The sequence below is a fragment of the Acanthochromis polyacanthus genome, chromosome 7 (genome assembly GCF_021347895.1).
Source record: "Acanthochromis polyacanthus isolate Apoly-LR-REF ecotype Palm Island chromosome 7, KAUST_Apoly_ChrSc, whole genome shotgun sequence".
Lineage (NCBI taxonomy): Eukaryota > Metazoa > Chordata > Actinopteri > Pomacentridae > Acanthochromis > Acanthochromis polyacanthus.
In genome coordinates this window covers 21865873-21873349 of record NC_067119.1, presented here as the reverse complement: position 1 = coordinate 21873349, position 7477 = coordinate 21865873, and the positions used below count along the sequence as shown (strand labels likewise).

General features: G+C 42.7%; 1 non-coding gene across 1 annotated transcript; it reads right to left on the bottom strand.

Moving 5' to 3' along the window:
- Nucleotides 1-77: 77 nt before the first annotated feature.
- trnaq-uug (transfer RNA glutamine (anticodon UUG)) lies at nucleotides 78-149 on the bottom strand. Its single transcript has one exon. It is a non-coding gene; the product is annotated as a tRNA-Gln (tRNA).
- Nucleotides 150-7477: the final 7328 nt, after the last annotated feature.

The following is a 7477-nucleotide window of genomic DNA, read 5'->3' as shown; positions in this document are numbered from 1 at the left end:
TCTATAGTGATATGTACGTAGTTTAATGTCACATCATTCTGTGCAACTGTGGTCTTTGTAACATTTCAAAAATCATGAGGTTCCACCGAGATTTGAACTCGGATTGCTGGATTCAAAGTCCAGAGTGCTAACCATTACACCATGGAACCTTAGTACAAGGGTAAAAGTATGCAATTCAAACATGGTACGTTTCTGAGTAACCAATCATATACATGAAGTTCCTTTTTCCACTTGTTGACAGCTGTTTAAACTTGTGTTAGATGTGCTGTCCTGAAGAAACGTCTTTCATGTGGCTTTCAGAAGCTGTAGTTTCATAAAAATTCTGTGCTGCATCAGAAAACTCAATGATTTTTATTAGAATTACTTTCTCTTTATTTTGTGATATTCCTTTCCTTTTTTTGTTTATGGGAACCAGTGCTGATAGAGCTGAGTTAATGTAACACTACATGGAGTCACCTGGAAAGGGTATTGTTGTATAAGTACACAGTGGTGTTAAACAGCTTTAGGAATAAACTGAGTTGAGAAATCTGGAAACAACAGACTTATCATTACTAAGACCGTTTATGTGGCCTGAACCCAACATGGTTGTTTTTCCCTTTATCAATGAATGTGATTTTATTTATTTTTTCACTAAAAAGATCGAGCTGACATTCAAGCATCGTTGACAACAGAAATGTTCTCATCTTTTCAAACATTGGAGGTAACAGTGGCTAAGCCTTGAGCTGTGGTCTTAGGACAGGCATGACTACTGTGACTTTGATAAACTAAATTTGTACTGCACTGATTCAATTTTGATTATATCCCATCTATACAAACTGGTCTTGAGTGTGCTGACTTGAGCCTGGCCATGTCAGCAGAAGGGCTGTATTCAGAAAGGAGGAATTTCACAGGTTGAGTAAGCAAAAACTTATGCATGCTGCTCTAGAAGATGCACCCTAAACCTTGGTTTCATGACTGGTGGGATTTTTAAAAAAAAAACTTTTATGACTGCATCATCAGGCATAATAGTAATGGTCTAATGCAAACACACACCTAAATCTTCTAGAAACAAACTAAGCAAAATACAGTTGTGGATTCTATTTTTTTCTGTACAGTGAAATCTAAATGTTTATGTCTTATATTGATGTTTACAGTTACATGCCAACTGCAATCAAAAAAGGAAACAGCTCTAATGTTTTCCTATTTTGGAGACACATGTAGTAGTACACAACAGCAGCTAGTGTGACAAGTATGATTTATTACTGTATCTCAGTAATAGATCACAGGTTAGACATTTTTGTGACTTGTGATTGCTGGTGGAGACGCACAAGCCCTCAGCTGAGCGCTGCTTTGTTGGATTCTCCCCAGAGAATGAGAGGGTCGCCTTGCTGCGAGAGGGGAAAACTCTGTTTTTTGTGCTTATGAACCGAACAGCAGTTCAGAATACTCGGCCTTCTTGGAGTCTCTGGATGGTGGTCTGGGGACACAGCTGGCCTGATCACCAACTGGTGGTGAGTTGGATCCAATGGCGGGGGAAGGCTGCTGGACAGACGTGGTAAATAAAAACCTGTGGTGGGTGAACTGGGAACATCTGGTGCAGGTCCCTGTCTGGGGGGGTTTAACTTCCACCTCCAGAAGAGTTTCTCCAGCATCCTGGGGGAGGATGGGGACATGGAATCTGAGTGGGTCATGTTCAAATCCTCCATTGCAGAAGCAACTGTTCGGAGCTGTGGCCTAAAGGCCACTGGGGTCTGTTGCAGTGGACACCAGTAGTAAAGGAAGGAACTGTGTCCATATTCTCACAACAAAGTCAGACACATTTCCTGTGGGCAGTGGATTCCACCAGGGCTGCCCTTGTCTCTGATCCTGTTTGTGGTGTTCATGGACGAGATCTCAAGGCACAGCTGGGGTGAGGATGGTGTCCAGTTTAGGGACCTCAGGCTCGCACCTCTGCTTTTTGCAGATGGCATGGTAGTGCTGGCTTCATCAGACCACAACCTTCAGCATGCACTATAGGGGTTTGCAGCCAAGTGTGAAGTAGCTGAGATGCACCTCCAAGTCTGAGGCCATGGTTTTCAGCTGGTAACTGGTGGATTGCTCCCTCTGGGTCCGGAGGCAGTTGCTTCCCCACGTGAAGAAGTGATGGGAAAATGGAGCATGAGATGGACAGACGACTTGGTGCGGTATCAGCAGTAATGTGGATATTGTACCAGACCGTCATGGTGAAGAGGGAGCTGAGCCACAAGACAAAGCTCTCGATTTACCAGTCCATCTACATTCAACCATCACCTATGGTTATGAGCTCTAGGTAGTGACCGAAAGAATGCAATTTTGAGTACAAGAGGACAAAATGAGTTTCCTTCAGGGTGGCTGGGCTCACCCTTAGAGATATGGTAAGGAGCCCAGACATCCAGAGGGAGCCCGGTGCAGAGCTGCTGCTACTTTACATTGAAAGGAGCCAGTTGACGGTGCTTAGTACATCTGATTTGGATGCCTCCAGGGAGGCTTCCTTTGGAGGTTTCCGAGCATGTCCACCCAGGAGGAGACCCCAGGGCAGACCCAGAACCAGCTGGAGGGATTACATGTCTCGTCTGGCCTGGGAGCACCCCAGGAAGAATCTGCCATGAAGAACTGGAAAGCGTTGCCGAGTAATGGACGTCTAGAATGATCTCCTTCATCTGCTGTCTCCGCGACCCGATCCCAGATAGGTGGAACAAAATGGATGGATGGATTGCTGATAGAGGAATCTCAGCAGGTACTTTTTCACTTTCTGTTGGATTTTAGTTAATACATTCTAGACTTTAGGTTGAGGTGCGGCATCTGTATGTTAGTGCTCTTAGTTAGTTAGTTTGTTTTAGGTACAATGAACATCAGTTAACACTGCTGTACATGTGTCAGTGTTAGCAAAGTAGATAAACTGCAACTGCTGTCCTTTGGCCAGATTTGAAGATTTGTTGCATTATGGCTCCTATCCATTGCTGCATCCTGATTTTGGGCTGAAACCCCTCTCTATACTTTTCATATTCTTTTCCAGGTATATAAGTATTTTGCAGTATTTTAATAAATATGATAATTTGTCAGGAAAACATTGATTTTAAGTGGCATACCATCTACTTAACAACGCAAACACACTGCTCCATAGGTCATGGTCAAGGCTTATGAAAGCAAAGGCGAACTACTGGAACTCATTAACTGTTCCTTTAATAGCGGCAGTAACAATGCACTCTGGTGAGGGATTCACTTTTATCCGTCTCAAGACTGTGACCATTAAAGGTGAATGCTACTTTCCATTCCCGTCCTCTGAAATACTCCAGCAAATGCGTGTAAACAATAAGAACTGTTCAATAACAGCTTGCTATTGCAGCCCATAACTCTACCAAATGGCGTGAAGCGTTCTTCTGTGGATACTTTATCCTGCATTCTTTCAGGATTACTGAATTAGGGTCTGAGCACCGACTGTCCAAGGCACCGTGGTGCCAAGGACCCTATTGTAATGCAAGGAGTTATTATTATACTGTCTTTGTCGGTCAGGGAAATTGCATTTTTGACAGTCTTATCATACCCCAAAACACGTCAAATTTGGCATGCACATCAGGACTGGCAAAAAATTAGATATTTTATGGGAGTTGAGCATGTGTGTGCCAAAATAGCTCCATAGCACCTCCTGTAAAATTGCAAAATGTTGTTACTAGCCTAACTCAAAAAAAAGTTTGATCTACAGCTACAAAATTTTGTAGACATAAGCAGCAAATGAGGACATACGAAAAACTCAATCACGTCCATGCTGTAAACCCCACAGGAAGTCAGCCATTTTGAATTTGCTGTACATTTTTGGAGATTAATAACTCATCGGAGGTAAGTCCCAGAGACCTCAAATTTGGCCAGTATATGCAACAGACCTTCCTGATGAAAAATTATCATGCTTTGCAAAAGTCAAAGGGCGTGGCCATGGCGACTCCCCAAAATATTCATCCTTCGTCATGAAACAGGAAGTGGTGTCTAACTCTGCTGAACATTCTCCAATCTGCATGAAATTTTACATGTGTGATCAAAGTCCCGCCCTGACATCATCCATGTGGTTATGTACATTGACAGCCATAGCGCCACCTTGTGGTATTAGGAAATAGCCATTTTTTAAAACTTTCATGTAGTATTTCAAACAGGATGGTCAGATTCCCTTCAAATTTGGTGACATAAGCCTAAACACGTTGATGATAATTCCCACAGAAAATGGTGACTCGTCATCAAAGGGCGTGTCTGTGGCGGAGCAGCGAATTTACATTTTTCGCCATGAAAATTGAATTATTTATATCTCAGCTGGAAATTGTCCAATCTGGACCAAACTTCATATGATGGACACCAGTCAGGGTCTGAACACATTTACACTCATACATTTCAAAATACTCATAGCGCCACCTATTGGCAATAAGATGTTTTGGTCATTACATTTGCATGTACCATTGGCCGATACTTTGTCATGTCATTCTAGAAATTGGACAGCTCAGTGTTCATGTCTTGACGATGCCACAGTGTGAACGTTTTGATGATTCATAAAACGCTGTTGCTGTGGCAACAGATTGTTGCCAAGACAAACAAAATACAAACAAAGTACATTTTGACAGGTTAGGAAAGTTCAAATTGCAATTGGCATGCTGACAGCAGGAATGTCAACCAGAGCTGTTGCTCTGGAGACAGAGAGGGGACTGGCAAGTAGCCAGGGATGAGAAATGAGTTCATGTTATGAAATCCAGGGGAGCTGACAGTCTATGGTCTGGAGGAGTGTGACTGAAAGAACCAGGCTTATAAAGAGTGCAGGTGAGGTAGTGGGCAGGTGAGCTGATTGCTGCAATGAGTGTCACTTGCAGTGATCAGTTGAGTGCAGGGAGGTGAAGCAGGGAGAGAAAGAGGGTGAGTGAGAGAGAGAGATATAGGAGGGAGAAAGAGAAAAAGATTGAGAAGGAGGGAAAAGGGCAGGGGCCGGAGCAACAGGGCAATAATCGTTCTGGTAGGTGACTGCTGATTTTTTAAGCACAGACACAACTAGACGAGCCCTCAGTAGAGGGCAGAACCAAGCCCTCTACTGGCGAAAACCCTGTCCTCCCTATACAAATGATGCAATATGTATCAATTTTGATCATCGTACGTATCTCCCTTCCTACTTGATCTGCTGACCTGTAACTCCACAGCTGAGCAGGGGACCTGAGACTGATCTTCAGTGCCAAGTTTGATTATCCTGACTAGAGCACTTGCAGAGATATCAGAAAGGACATAGCCACGAGACGTTGAGGTGAAACATTATCATGAGGTCAGAAAATCAGTGGTCATGCTTCTGGCTGCGTATCGCGGAATGAAATCCAGACGAAACATCAAACATATACATACTCACCCAGCCAGCCAGATACTGCACCGAATGCAGTAACCCCGCTGATGTTCGTCAGGCGTGGTTAATTATTTGACCCTCCAGAAAAACGTGGACAAAAATCCTTGATTATGCGGGCTAAAATCCTTGATTAGACGAATAAATATGTGGGGTTTTTAAGCCATTTTATGCGGGGAAATTGCAGAAAGTTGCAAAGTATGCAAATAGCTGTGAAATATGCAAAAATATGCGCGATTCACCTGCCGTCTGGCCACGGAGGGATGTGTCCTCTAATCAGACACTGGGACTGCTGCAGGGTTACTGGACTGACAGCCTGTGCTTTGGGAGGGGGAGAAGCTCACAGCAGCACCTGCTGCTCGTTGAGAACAGTAACTGCAGAATGATCCGAGTTTTCCTGTCAGTCTCATAGACTGTATATAAAGATGGACGTAGCATCTGGCTCCAAAATTGAAGCCCATCCGGAAGTGTCAAAAACTTGCAATATCACGCCGTCTGCTAGGGTTGGCTCCAAAAAGCTTTTGCTCCATAGACCCCAATTCATTTTTGGAAAAAATAAAATTTGATAGACTGATGTTCTACAGCTCAGGATTTTTTTCCCGTTAGTTTTCGTGATCAAAATGAGAGATCAGGTGGCCGATCTTAAAATAAATCAATATTGAATTTTAAATAAATCGTTAAAGTTGGCGGAGCCAGGGGCGTGGCTATACTTGATTGACAGTCCCATAGACTGGTCCTGCCTCGAGTTGCTCTCCGGTCCAGCCTGTTTGATGACGCTTTTTACGTCACTCGCTCCAAAAAATCCAAAATGGCGACCAGGAAGTACCAAAATCCGGGCTTTATTTTCTCAGCGTTGAAACCAACGGGTGACGTTATGGTTAGTTCACGCCTGGTCAGTCTCCAAAATGGCAGAAAAAGTCGCTAGATTTGTGGCTAGTCGCTTTTGACAAAAAAAGTCACTAGGACGCTTTGGAAAGTCGCTAGATTTAGCGAGAAAGTCTTTAAGTTGGCAACACTGGCGCCGCGCTCCACATCAGCTCGTGCTTCTAGTGTGTGTGTGTGAATGCGCTAACTGATGACGTCAGGCCGGGCGTAACATAAAAACTCACAACTCCATTTATATTGGTTATAGTTTTCTCATTTTATGCAAAAATTGTGAAATCAAGTGGGACCCGCATATTTCTCTTTTTTTCGTGGAAATGTGAGATTCTTGCAGGAATTATGCGCTGTTTTGCGGAGATTATGCGGCCTTTTGGGAAATAATTGACCCCCGCATAATCAGCGGCATTTTGGTGATTAATGCCGGAATTCATGCGATCGCATAATCACGTTTTTCTGGAGGGTCTAAATTATGGAGGTTTTGAGGCTAACAGGGACTGTGGCAAGCTGCAGGGACAGGTTGAAAATGTCCAGAGAAACTCCTGCCAGTTGGTCAGCACACAATTTCAGACTGCGACCCGACATCCTATCTGGTCCTTCAGCTTTGTTGTATTGATTCTCTTCATGGAACAGCTCACTTGAAGTAGCTGCAGGACCAGAGAATGATGCTGTTCCTCCAGTCAGGGTAGGCGAACACTCTCTCTGCTGCCAGGTGTGTCAAAACGAGCATTGAATGTGTTCAGGGTGTCATGGAGAGTGGAATCGTGGATAACCAGCTGATCACTAAGGCTCTAACTGGTAAACAATAAATGAAGAGTTTATTTGCAAAAACAGATAACTCCGTTTTATAAATTTTCAGAAAACTTATTTTTTTATTGTTTACTTGAGATAATAATAATAATTTAATTTTTCTCTACTTTGTCATGTATTTTTCTATTGAGTCAAATCCACTCAACTTCAGTTTTATTGATATTATCTCAAGTAAACAATAAAAAAAAGGTTTTCTGAAAATTTATCAAAACGGAGTTATGTGTTTTTGCAAATAAATTATTCAAATGTAAAAAAAATCGTTGTTTGAAGGTTTCAGTGCAACTCAAGTTAATGTTACAGATCAGAATCATCATAAAACTGTGCATTTAAAGGCATTATGAGGGATGTTTTTGTTGTTTAATTTGTCTGATTCACATAAAATGAATATACCGACCTTCAGTGGACTTGTATGTATGGTTTCCAAAAGAATAA